The 14,045-nt window shown below is 38.3% G+C and overlaps 1 protein-coding gene and 1 long non-coding RNA gene across 3 annotated transcripts in view; both read left to right on the top strand.

Annotated features, from left to right (window-relative positions):
* The window catches only part of adarb2 (adenosine deaminase RNA specific B2 (inactive)), a 376,810-nt gene that overhangs the window by 80,746 nt on the left and 282,019 nt on the right, over positions 1 to 14,045 (top strand). The gene's annotated exons all lie outside the window — the stretch shown is intronic.
* On the top strand, positions 92 to 4,670 carry LOC137173747 (uncharacterized). Of its 2 annotated transcripts, none has more exons than XR_010925234.1 (2): positions 92 to 1,990; positions 2,727 to 4,670. It is a non-coding gene; the product is annotated as an uncharacterized lncRNA (long non-coding RNA). The 2 variants fall into 2 exon arrangements; XR_010925233.1 differs by having other exon boundaries at positions 2,722 to 4,670.

Here is a 14,045-nt window from a genome sequence, read left to right as displayed (position 1 = left end):
TGCATAGACTGACTCGAAGGAGAGTGATTGGCATTGCTGTGGACCAATCAGGTCTCGGTACATGCAGCTCTCTTTTGTTTTAACCAATAGGAGTTCATTTTTTACGATGATCTGGGCGGGACCGTTGTGATCGGTAGGAGAATGCCACTACGAAAATCCAGGTTCAGAGGGATGTTGTTGAGGAGTGAAAACACAAACATTCAAGTTTTTATCTTTTAGCTATTGTCACTTAGCACCTGACACATGGCTACTATAAACAAGCCACATCATACTGCAACAATTTAAGTGGAGCACTTAGCCAATCGGCAAAAACGACAAAATGCTGCAGTGTTATAATGTAACCAATTAAACCAATTAATTTCCCCTGAGTAGATTCATAATCAGTCTCTGACTCTTCTGTCATATCATGTCTGTTCTGTTGTATAGCACTTTTAGCATTTTACATATATAAATTGTTATTTTAGATTATTATTATTATTATTAGTAGTAGTAGTAGTAGTATTTGTATTATTTGTATTATTATTGTTGTTGTTGTTATTAGTAGTAGTACTACTAGTAGTAGAGGTAGTATTGAAATACTTATATAAATACCCAGGTGCAGAGACCATCCATACTCAACTCTGTTTTCTGTTAATTTCTCATACAATAAGTTTTCTCGTGAGCATACAATATTCACTTCACTTATGCCCACATTATCCAGGTCTGCACCACAGAGTTGATGTCAAATCAAAATATGCTTCCCTGCTGGAAAAAAACAGTAACCTCTTCAACAAGTCCTCCAAGTTGCAGCCCTTTGACTGCATCCAGGGTGTGACATCTAATTTCATAAAAGCTATTTAGAGCTTTGGTTGTATATGACAAGATGTCATGACCAGCTGTGCTCTAAGGTTTCACCTTACTGCAGGTCAGATTCTATTAAATTTGCTCAAAATTCCTCCTGACAAACATGAAACAAGAGTTTTTCCAAGTAGATTCTGACTCTCTGTCTCCATCCTGTGGTATCAAGATCAAATTACAAGTAATTAAGATTAAGATTTCATTTCTCAGTACTCACATACATTGAAATAAAATTGATCCTCTGCTTTTGACCCATCCTATGCACACACACTAGGAGCAGTGGGCAGCCGTAGTGCAGTGTCCAGGGACTGACTCCAGTTCTTTTTTGCCAGTACCTTGGTCAGGGACACTGACATGAGTATTAACTCTAACATACATGTCTTTGATGGTGGGAGGAAACCCACACAGAACTTGCAAACTCCACACAGAAAGGCTCTGGGGTGGCTGGGGTTCAAACCCAGGACCTTTGCTTACCACTTGAGCCACTGTGCTGCCCAATTATAACTAATCATCTACAATGATTAGTTATTTTATCCACATCTACCACATACAACATGTTATTATAATGCAATAGGGTCTGCTAAATTTGAATTACCAAAGATATCTTCACTCAAACATAATAAGAGTGCAATAGGCTACGTGATATATACAAGCGGCAACCTCCGGGGCTGACAAATGAAGCCAATGCGGAAGCGCCAAAACCTGCATTCTTTCTAATGGCCATCAGGGGGCGACTCCACTGGCTGCATCAATAAGTCCGATTATATGGAAGTCTATGAGAAAATGACCCTACTTCTCATTTGATTAATCACCTCAGTAAACTGTGTCTTAATGAGTTTATGATCTCAATCGGTAGTTTCAAGTCTTCTTCCATACAGCATGATATTCATTTCGTAAATCATGTTCCCATTTAGAGTAAAATAGACGATAAAGTATTTAGGGCGTGGCTATGTTGCGATTGACAAGGCGCTACCACGGCGACGACGTCGCTTACGTAACGTAACCATTGCATATAAGCGTAGCCGCTGCTACTCCACAGTGTGTTTTCAGTTCACTTAAGTTAATTGAACATTGTGATCGCCTAAAAAAAGTCTTGTTCGGCGTTTGGTTTTAACAAAAGACCCATCAATGAGTCGGATGATCAGTTTTTCCGGTGAGTACATTTCGTTTTAACGGTTTTAAGCCTGTTTTTTGCTAACGAAAATTAGCATTAGCATTAGCATGATCACTGTTAACCATAGATTGTAAATGCATCGTGCTAACCAAGCGAGCAGCTAGCGCGATGGTCAGCTTAACTCTATGTCAACTTCAGCCTCGTCAAATATGGTCACTTCTGGCTCCAAAAATCAAACATGGCAACGGCCAAATCCAAGATGGTGATGGTGAAATCGCTACACTCGAGGCTTCAACTTCAAAACGGCAGTTCGCAAACCAGTGGGTGACGTCACGTTGACTACATCCATATTCTTTACAGTCTATGGATATATACCATTACGTTTTATCTCATCAAATGCTGAGTCGTCATCATTCCTGCTCCCCTTGGACAGATCTCCTTTACTGTGTACTCTAAACAGTATTTCATCAACACTTTATGTGGGGGAAAAATATGGGGGTCTATGTATAGATGTCCTTACTGCATAAGTACTACTCACATAGACGAGACGTGATCAGCTTCTCCATCTTATACACAGTTCCTGCACTCATCCAAAGAGGTTTCAATAACCTTTGAAATTCATGACTACATGGACACATTAATGAAAAAGTTAAAATCATCAATTGAAATATCTCAGAGGGTTTTCCTCAGACTGAAACCTCTAATTTGAATGTTTTGAATGTGCTTTTTATTCAGTCATTCTATTTTTTTTACCTGTTTTTTCTTGTTAGATTAGCTGGTAGCAGTCACGAGAAACTTTTTTTTCCCAGGATGTCATCCAGAGGAAAGTCTTAATGAAACAAGGAACCAGCCACAGTGTAATATATTTGGCATTATCACTCATTTGGAGATACAGAATAAGTTATTCATTCATACATGAATGCACAGGCAAGTGTGAGTCCTGTAAATAAGGGATTACAATCATGGTGCACACCATTGACTGAGAATGACATTCATAAAATCACGTACAGAAAATAGTGAACTTAATTGTGCCAAAAGGCTGTGCTCTATCTTAGATGCAAAAGTCTTAGAATGGAGTGTTCTGGTCATATGCTACTGCACTGATGGCATGTCTGGGATACCCAAACCTATTGCACAGACTTAAATGTCATTACATTACATGGTACTATAAATTCTGTATATCTGCCTGAAAATCAGTCATAAAGGCACATCAGGGTCTAACTTGTAAAGACAGACTGTTGCATCATGGATGTCTCCAATCAAGCTACAGTATTTCACATTAATAAACTCAAGGCTTTTTTGAAAATGCCTGTGTCCATCTGAGACGTCATGTGGTGAGATCACTGCAGAGATCAGAAGATTCTTCCAGAAAAACGTCAAGGCTCTTCATCTGTAATGATGTCTTCACAGGCTTCTCTAAAAAGTCTAGCGACAGCTGATTCAAAACTCTGCTGCCAGATGGATCACATCACTGACTTACTATGTGTCAGAGAACTGATTTCAAAGGCTTAGCAAGGCCATTGTCTTTTACTACACCCAATCTGGGACTATTAATTCATATCTTAAATTGTAAATGCATTATAATTTTAACTCTCCTCTGTATTCTTCTTTCAATTTCAGTTTATTTTAATCCTCTATTTTATTTTACTCTTTTTATATCCTACCTGTTCTTTGATAGTACCTTGTATTTCTTTTATCTCTTGTCCAAATATCTTACGTGAAACATTTTAAATTGACTTGTTGTTGAAAGGCACTATACAAATAAACTTGCCTTGCAATGTTCTAGTAAAATCTGAAGATAAAGAATTGGTAAAGATGTCCACATCAGAAATGAGTAAAACCATGTTTAACAAACATATACTGTTTCTTGTAAATGATCCATTACTCTCAAATAGTACTTCCATCTAACTTGTGCCAAGTCACTTCTTTTTTTATCTCCCACTTCTTCCTTTACATTAGCAATCCTCCTTACCCCTCAGGTGTTTACAGCAATCATATGGTTTCACTCCACGGGGTAGCTGAGAAGATGGCTTTTCTGGAAATTGCAGAGATGACGCTGCCAGCTGGAATCTCAAGTAGAACCTTTTCATCTGTATTTTATCTGCATTCATCAATTTTTGCCTTCAGCTTTTTTTTTTTTTTTTTAACTCACGTAACATAAAAGCTCTGTATCTGTCAAATTATATCATCTGCTACATACAGCACAGTAGGTTATCTGGGTACAGTTTCAAACTAAGCCGTGTACAGATGACAAAGACATTTTAATCCATGTGACTTAAATATACAGCATCTGTACAATGTTTTTATCTTTGCTTTTTAGTTTAAATGGATTTGTGGGAGTTTTATTTATGCACCAGCAGCTCATTTTACGTAATATTACTTGATTATAGCCTAAGCATGCGTTATAGCACTAAGCTTCCAATTAAACTAACCACAGATTCTCAGAAAAGCGTGAGAAACAGCAGTATTATCGCTCTTGTATAGGGATGTAAACAGCTCAGAGAAGGATCTACTGGCTGGCGGGTTGCCATCAGCGTTGTTTTCACACAGTACCTGTACAGTAAATAGACCTGTGTATTTAAAGAGCTGGCTCACACGGGGAAACTGAGCCTCTGTCTCTGCCTGTTACACTCTGTTAGCTTCATCCTAGATGTCTGTAATGGAAATGACTCTGAATGTGAAGAGAATGGCTGAATAAACTGCATTGAAGGGAAATGAATGCCCTCATGTCTGGCTTTGGTGTTGATAAGATTTAATGGTGTGTTGAGAGACTATCAGGAGCAAGGGTGGAAATGTGACATCGGAGTTAAAATGGTGTGGTAGCCTGCAGGTACAGTAAAGCTCCCCGGGCATGACGTTCAATGAAAGGTTGCTTTTAAAAAGTCAGACCTTTATAAAAAGGTCTGACTTCTGTACGCTCGCATAGACGTTTCAGACAGAAAATTAAATCAAACGCTGACTTTGGAGTCAAGTTATTATTTTAAACTATTACATCTATATGTAGCTGCTTCTAGTGGTAGCCTATTTTTGTCTCCATCATTGTTGCTAAGCACCCACTCTTGTGGTCATTTTGCTCTGCACTTCCAAAAGTGTTTTTTCTTCGGTATCTGTAGATGAAATTTGAGTTAAGTGTGTGTTATTCTTTGCTTTTCTGTGAAGCTGTAGTGGCCACCAATTCTCCTACCTACATAGTTTTTCTTCTGTATTTTCCATGCAGAACTTTTAAAATACAGCAATTCTTACATTATATTTATATTGTCTTACCTATTATACCAGGCTCCCGATATTTATAGCAGCAAAAAAAAAAAAAAAAGTTTCCATTAACTGCAAGATTAAATTGTAATGTTGCAGTATCAGCTAGTGATACAGCACATTGAACATAAGTATCATTTGTGAAGGCAGCTGTTCCACAGAAAACTAAACCAGACATATTTTGGTGAAAATCATTTAAAAAAAAGTATTTACACAAATGTGTGTTGTCAGGCATGCGACAGCTAATAATGAGTTTTAGCTTTATAGGCCTCAACTAAAATGAGATTCTAAATAATACTTTTACACTGATTGCTAATATGTTTTCTGCCAATATTCATCATTGTGTTGTAAGGACTGGTAGCAGTGAATGAATTAAATGTTCAAAGTAATAAGTCAATCAAATAAAAAGAGTAAAAGTCATGCTAGCAGCTCTGTGGCGTTGTTTTTCAACACAGCAGTGCTTTGAGCTAAATGCTAACGTCAGCATGCTAACATGCTCACAATGACAAAGCTAACATTGATGTTTAGCAAATATAATGTTTACTGTGTATCTTACTTTTGCTAATGGGAATGTCATTAGTTTTATAGGTATTTGGTCATAAATGACAACTTACCCTCAGGGATAAGTTGAAGGTCTCTACCAAATTTCATGGCAATTCATCCATAGTTGATGAGATATTTCAGTCTGGACCAAAGTGGTGAACCGACCGACTTAAATTGCCATCCATAGAGCTATGCTGCTAGCATATCTAAAAACTGCAGTATTATACAGTTTGTTTTTCCTGTATCAGAGCAGAGAAGGCCTTCCATTATAGCCAACTGCGTCAAAGCTCAACAATGTTAATCAGCTGATACGTGACACATTTTAATAAAGGCCCCTATATTCTTACTGAAATACCAATACACCATCTAATAAACTATCAGGCATTAGTGAAAATGTTGAGGCTGATTGTGACTGCTCCCTCCCAGCTGAGGTCACTCATGACACCATTTCATATCCCAGCGGCCATCTGTCCCTTAAGGAGAACCTCAATCTTTGTCAAATTACATTTCCTGCTTGTAATTTTGCACCACGAATCTCGTCTCTTATTGCATTGCTCAGTTGCTACTTGTATCCCAGGGGAAATCATGTCCCAATTTGAGCAGGTTTGTGCAATAGACTCACATTGATTGTTTGTTTATTGGCTGGAGGTTGTCATTCAGATTGCTCGGTTTGTCGGGATAAGGTTTTAGCAGATATTGTGACCCAAAGGGAAAGAGTTCAATCTTTACCCATCCCGGTGGAATAACAGCTGCCTTACAGCTGTGCTGCATGGAACAAGTCAACACCAAGCTCAAAACTTTTTTTAAAAGTGCAACCACTTATCAATACAACGTAAAAAATGTAAACAAATTAATGGTAGAGATGATTAAATGATAAATTAAATTATAAGCTACAAGGTGCTTAATAAACAGGTACAACAACCACAGTGACGAAATACAATTAAAATATAACAAGGTTTAGATTACAGCCTACATATTGCGATGTAAATATTTTGTACATACAAATGCCAGTGAATACTTAGTGGGTAAACACCAGCAGGTAAGGGAGGATGTACAGGGAATAAGGGTGTAAATACATTTGCATTCAGAGGGGACCTTTTACAATAGGTATGAAAAGTCATACATATTGCACTTTTACTTTCTCTTATTGTGCTTATATCTGAAAGTGGGAATATCTTGCCACACTATTCTTTATGCTGTTTGTTGTCCAATAAAGATGTGAAATTTGATGTATTTAGCTCTATACCCATCATGATGTGAAAGGACATAGAAGCTGGTCCAGGTTCTTCCTTATATCAGTTTTGATGGATCCTACACTGGATCCCAAAACAACATTACTGTTTCCCAGTATTGTATCATCATTCAAACACATACTTTTTCATCTATACACAGCTCAACCAGCAACAATAATGTACACTATATTAATTATTCCACATGAAAAACTTTTTTTCATGTGGAATAAACCCGTTTTTTTAGTAGTGATGCCATAAATAGTTTAATTATTGGCACTGATATCCCATATTATAATGTTTCCTGTCCTGTTATCCACTGTATATTACTATATTACTGTATCCTATTATTAAGTAGCTACTCAGTAATTTAAAACTACATACAGCATAACTTATTTATACTTTTTTATTATTTCAAAGTCTTGTTATTTAAGTCCTTCTTTAACATAAAGTTGTTACTGCTTTGTTCTCTAACCTCTCATCTTCCTCTGCTTTACTTGTCTGGTATATGGACTTAGTAATTATTACATTGATACAGTATACAGTATGTACTGAATAATTAAAGTGTCATTTGTGAGCTGTAATCTAAAGCGTTACCTAAAACAATCATACTGCTGATAAAATACAAATCTTAAGTCTTAATGACGTGTAAAAATGAAGTGATCCAGTGTGTTCATGTACGGACAGAAACAAAATGTTTGTGTTTCTTATCTTCTTTATTTAAAGAGCGCAGTTTAGATTATTTAAAGTTTATTTCTATGTTCCACATTAAAGTGGGATCATGTCAAGTACACACTGCGCAGACATTGTGAGGTAATGGTGTGTAAAAAGTGGAGAGCCGTGAACAATATTCTCCACGAGCGGGATATGATTGTGCTTGTCATGCGTGTCTGCTGACGTGATGCATCATTTAGGCTGATACACGAGGCTCATTAAAATATTTTTAGTATGCTTGATGGCGGATATTTTACGGCAGATTTTAAATGCAGGGAACATGTGTATTTAACCATGCTGATTATTAAAAATAAGCATTACTGATTTTTTTTATTTCTTTTTCTTAACAGGCAGATTAAATTGAGAGTGTTGTTACGACCAGACACAAAAAAAGGCCTCGTCTGGGGGTTAATAGAGGTCGCATTTAGACTCAGGAACATATACTTTCAGCACCAACTCACAGCCAAGAGAAAAAAGCGATGAGAAAAGTAACAAAAAGAATACAAAGAGACGGTTTATAATGTCAGGTAATAGAATAAAGGTTGTGAACTGATTTTTTTTTTTTTCCTCTCTGATTGCCACATGGGAACAAATGAGCAAGCTGCCAATCTGCTGAACTGATTTCGGTGGGCCTCAGGTTGCTGATTAATGAAATGTGGGAGGACAAAAAGACGACTGTGAGCGGTGGCACAGCCTACCCACAATCCCTCACTGCTTTTTTTCTGATTGAGCTAATCACCCCATTGTCCCTCAGCACTTTGAGTCTGGGATTTTAACAGCAAGAAGAAAAGCACTGACGGAAGGCAATCGCACAGAGAACTACATTTCCTTTTCCCCTTCTCTCCACCGTCTCCCCTTTCTCCCATATCAAATCTTGCACCATTACCTCCCGTTTTTCCATAACGCCTCGTGTCATCCATCTAGCTCACTTTAATGGCAGCCTCATAATTATTCAGATGATTATGTGTTGCAAGCCATTTAGCATGCTCAATGACACATGTTTAATTTATTTGCCGCTGCAGCTTCTCATAGAGGAGCAGAGAAAAGAAGTGAAGATGGGTGATGGTGGTGCTGCCGCTGTGGTGCTGCTAGTGAAGCAAATCAATGCCAAAATTGTTTGATAAATTGCTGCTGTTGATATAATATGCTATGCCACATCAAAGAGCTAATGTGATACAAATAAGGTATGCTTTGTGTAGCATTGCAAAGCAACGTTTGCTCGGGCTAATGGCGTGTGTCTTGGTTGACCAGTGAACCCACATAACACACTGCACCATTGAACAAGCTATTAGGACATGATAATGGGCAAAGCCGCCTGATGCTGAATGCAGCCTCGCTCACTTCGAGGTTCTCACAACTCCAGGAGACGAGGGGAAGGGAAACGACGTTACATTCTACAGTAGATATGCAGAGAGTTCACTGAAGAATTGTAGAATATTTCAGCAAAATCGAGTTATTTTCATTCCGCAGCCGAAGAAAATACATTTTTATGGCAGGCATAGTGTCTAAAAAGCACAAGAACGATTGAAAAATGTCAGTTTTGGGAGTAAAACGTTGACATTTGAGACATGTAAGGAGATCTGCACTGAAAAAGTTCAGTCTGTACCTTCACTTCTGTATTCCTGCAGCAGTTTCAAAAGACCACTAGAGAGTAGTATAACCTCACTGGAAGGTGGTGGGTAACAGATGACACTGATTCCTCCTAATCCCAGAAGTGTTTTTTTGCTCTTAAAAAGATGGAAAAGTTTGTTTTTGACAAGTGTGATGGCTTTTCCATGTTTTATCTGTTTATTTTGCCTACTTCATTCATTCTGTCTCTGCATAATTAAGAGAAATGCAATCAGATTCTGAATGAATAAGATGACAACACATTTTTTTTACTATTTGCAACAAAATGTAAACATTCTTTTTATGTGTGATGTATTAGAAATCTCTCTCCGGGGACTCCGCTTTGCGATCAGTACAGATTTGTGCTCGCGTGGAGCAGAACAGCACAGCTTGCAGACATCATGTCGGGTGCAGTGTGCTGCAGCTGGGTCTTGACGTGCGCTGAAGTCTGTCACTGCGCTCCCGGACCGCTCTGTCATCTCCAGCATCTGCCCTGACTTCTTGTTGTTGGAGGAGCTTCTGGAACAATCACAGTTCCCTGGTTGTCAGCACCTTGTGTTCCTGTCTGCTTCCCTACAACACACACACACACACACACACACACACACACGCACATTCATAGATGTCTACACACATAAATCTGGCTTGTAAGCATATCCTGCTCTAGCTATGTATTCTTATAAAATGTGCATCTACATATATATGCACATCTGACTCACCAAATATCTTGTTATAGCAGCGCTCACTTTGTTCTTGTTATGGATTTGTGCACATGAGATGATGCACATGTCAGTCAATAGAAAAAAAAACCTAATTTGCTTATTCAGTTCCCAAAATCTACTCCATGTTTCCTAAGTGTAAAATTCTATCACTGTTGCAGTATGGGCTTTACTGAAACAGTTTTTCACAGCTGGTTACAGACATTATCTAAAACTGGTTTCATGTTTCAGGGCTTTTGATTCTCAGCAGAATAGTGGGTTGATTTCATTCCTAAAATGCAATCCAACTCTCAAACAATATGGAAAACAGCAAATACAGCCATCTGCTTTGGTGTTGCACACTGACCCAGAAAACGGAGAGAACATTTATCAATACTGCAGTGAGCCTTTTGTGTGGTTGATTGTGTAGAATGTATATATATATAAAAACTAAGCTTATTTTACTTCTGCTTACATGGACTTTCTGCTGACACCACATGAGGATGTAAGAATGAGGGAAAAAATCTTGCACAGGACAAATACTGCAGAAAATGCTTTTTTTTATTTCTTTACGTGGCTAAATTCTCAAAATATCAAAGAAAACTAAATCTTCCGATAACGTCATACTGATATCATACATTCACTCAGCACCTGTGTGTAAAGGGTTTGATGTATAGTAAGCAGCAAAGGTTGATGTCAGTGCTTATAGTATAATAAAAGAGGTGGAGGAAGTTCACAGATCCTTTACCAAAGTAAAAGTACCTCTACAACAAAGTAGAAATACTCACTTTACAGTTACAAGTACAGTAAAGGTGCATTCAAATGCATTCAAAATCCTACTTAACTAAAAGTACAGAAATATTATGCAGAAGCAAAATGTATTATAAGTATCAACAGTAGAAGTACTCATTCTGTTATATGCAGCTGATAGGTCAGGCTTGTATTGGTTGATTGGTAACACCTGTTTCTGATATGCTTCACAACCATTGGCTCATTGGCATCCATGTGGCCAGTAACATCCAATCATATTCATTCAGGTGTACAGCTCTGTGACACATTACCTGTGTTTAGTTTGGACCAGTCGATAACTCAGCGGTCAGCTGCTTTTCAAACAGCAGGTTCAGATGTCAGGACAGAAGCAGAGTTTTCCTGTGTTTGCTGTCACACCCTGAGGCCTGTTCGCCCGATTTCAACTTGTCTTTTGCAAGGTCTGAGATAAATATCTGCTGTGCTGCTTGTGCTCCCATTCATTGCTAGTGGCGTTGCATGTTTTGGCTCACATTCTATGTTATTGCCAGTAAGCTGTGAGGCTGCATTATGTCGTCTTGTTGATGCTGTGCTGCTGGCTGCTTAGTTTGCTATTATACTGCTCAGTATCTGCATTACTTACTGCCATCCTTGTGTATTCATGTGCATTGGTGTTGTGCTAATTTCTTGTGTTTTCTGGCATGTGTTTGCCTTGTTGTTAATGACCAGGTGATATGAAGTCTCCTCTATGGGCTGTATTGGTTTGGGCACATTTTCCTCTAGCATTTGGAGTTGTTAGGGGGGTTTCTATTAGCTTATGTATGCTATTCGCATAATACTATACTCAGCTTTGCTAATTGGTTGTTCATATCAAAATGGAATTTATAGCTGAACTTCTGCTCATTGCTAATTTGGGTGTGGCTTACATAAGAGCAACATGTGTGTCTTTACATAGTTTAGGAACGTTTTAGTTTAGATTGTTTCCCTTGTGTCAAGAAGATACTATTAATATCTTACAACATATTCATCTGAGAGTAATCCATATTATTGAGTTACATCTTAAATCTGAAGGGCTTTGCTAGTATTCAAGAGACGTTGCCACATTCTGCTGCTTCTGATTATGTACATTTCATTTAGAATATTTCCCTTGAGCACATTATTCGTATCTCGCTAAATGTTCATCTGAGTTGTACAGTCTGAGCTCTCACGTGCCAACACTGTTGGCTGACGCAGCTCTCTCCACCACCACCCCAACCTTCTCCTAATATGGTACTTCATCATATTGTTGATTTTAGATATGATTTATGACCATGTATGTTTATTAGGGGGATTAACTCTCTGAGCTGAATCCTCATTGCTGCTCAGATTCCCTCGTAGAGCAAAGCCTCGAACGCCAAATCTAACTGTGTGTTGGAAAATTGTACCTTTTGATTTAAATGAAACCACCTGAAAAGTCTAGAGGGGAAATCACTTTGGTGGAACTGCTAACAACTCATAAACATCAGTGACTAGACAGAAAACAAGACAAAAGGTTAGGGGCCACTGGTTTTTGTATTTTTAAACCATATCCTATATAGTCACCAGTGACTATAGCTGTTGTTGTATTGGAGTAGAGGTATAAAGCAACATAACACTATGAAAAACACAAGTAAAGTAAGCTACATGGAATGCAGCCATGTGCATTTCCTGCTATTGTGGGTCAAAATATGCTGTCATAGATGTCTGTTTTATGGGTCTATTGCAAAAACTCAAATATATGAAGTAAAAGCACCTTCATCAGATCTGTCAGTGAGAGAACATGGTTCAAAAAAGGCATCTTCATAAGTGTCATCAACATCAGAACAGCGGAGAGTGAGATATCTAGAATTAAACATTTAGATTTTTCTTTTTTTTTTTTTCAATTATTCATTGTTATTGTACAGGAAGACGATTACAATGGGTTACCTCACTTCCACAAAACTATCCTTTCCCTTCAAAATTTCCAGAGCTGGATTAAAACATTGATAAGAGATGATAAATAAGAAAAGAAAAGATCCGAGGTAAGAGGCAAGGAGATGTACCGGTACTCAGATTCCCACACTAGCAATCCATTCTGTGCAGGGCTGCTTCAGGCTCCCACCTCCCTTCAAAGTGAATTTACACAGTTAAGCAAACATGTTCCCCTCCTCCGTTGCCATTTCGGCCAAGTTTGATTCAGCACCTCAGAGACGTACTGGAATCCACACACCTTTTTTAAACAGGAAAAGGGAAGCACAGAGGAAAAAGTTCATATTCTTCCGCTCAACTTTTTTTTGCCTCAACTTGTCTGAATAACACATTTCAAACTCTAGAGATAATTTTAACCTCTTCACAATGCACGGTGCTTTGCAGACAGTCTCCTAACTAAAGTGGGATACTGTGGAGTCACATCTCTTCCTCATCACTATTAATTAATGATTAAATGATGATTGAAAGTTCCCTCACCTGACTGCTTATGGAGATGTATTTAGTTGGCTGATTGAAGTCTCTCAATCAGCAGCTAAGTCTGTAATCAACACCTGATTATGACACGCCAAACATACAGTGGTCCCTTCCCCCATCCTAATATCACCTCCCCATTTATTTCAATTAATCTGTTAATGGTTTTAAGGTCAGTAAACGTGCTGCCTATCACATCCACACTTAGCTTAGACTCACTCTTTTTGTCTACAAAATAAACCAACCCAGCATCGCTTCATCACTCCATCAACTGACACATTAAAGGAAGTTAGAGACTCATAATCTCGGGCTTCATGTTTTCTCAGTGATTGATTGGCCAGTTATGGAGCAAGCAGGCAGCTCAGATCTCAAGACTTCAGATAAACTGACACTACAGCCAAGACTGTGTTCCAATTTTTTCCCCCTCACCTCTGACACAGATCTAAAGTTTCCTTATCGCTGCCAACAACAAAAAGCCGCACGGAGTGAGGCATTTTCAGCTCCTGAACCACATGGGTAGGTGGAACAAAATCATGATTCTGGGACATGCAGATGTGCTACATCAGATTCCTGTTTAATCCCAAAAAAAAGAAAGCCAAACAGAAGACTTGTTTGGTACTTGGAAAGGCACCTAAAATCAGTCAAAAGTTGAGAGCGCAAAAGCGTCATTGAAAAGGCTTCAAACAAGCAGGAGAGGCGTAGGTACAAAAAAACCAACGCTGTCTGTGCACATTTTGGCGTCAGTGTTTGTTCATATTTGTAACAGTGTATGTGTTGTATCTCATAATAGATATGAGCAGTCAACCAACAAAAACAGGAACAAGAAGGAATTCAGAATTGAGCATG

This window comes from Thunnus thynnus, chromosome 21, assembly GCF_963924715.1.
Source record: "Thunnus thynnus chromosome 21, fThuThy2.1, whole genome shotgun sequence".
Lineage (NCBI taxonomy): Eukaryota > Metazoa > Chordata > Actinopteri > Scombriformes > Scombridae > Thunnus > Thunnus thynnus.
The sequence above is the reverse complement of the archived record's forward strand: the minus strand, read 5'-3'. Positions and strand labels throughout refer to the sequence as shown.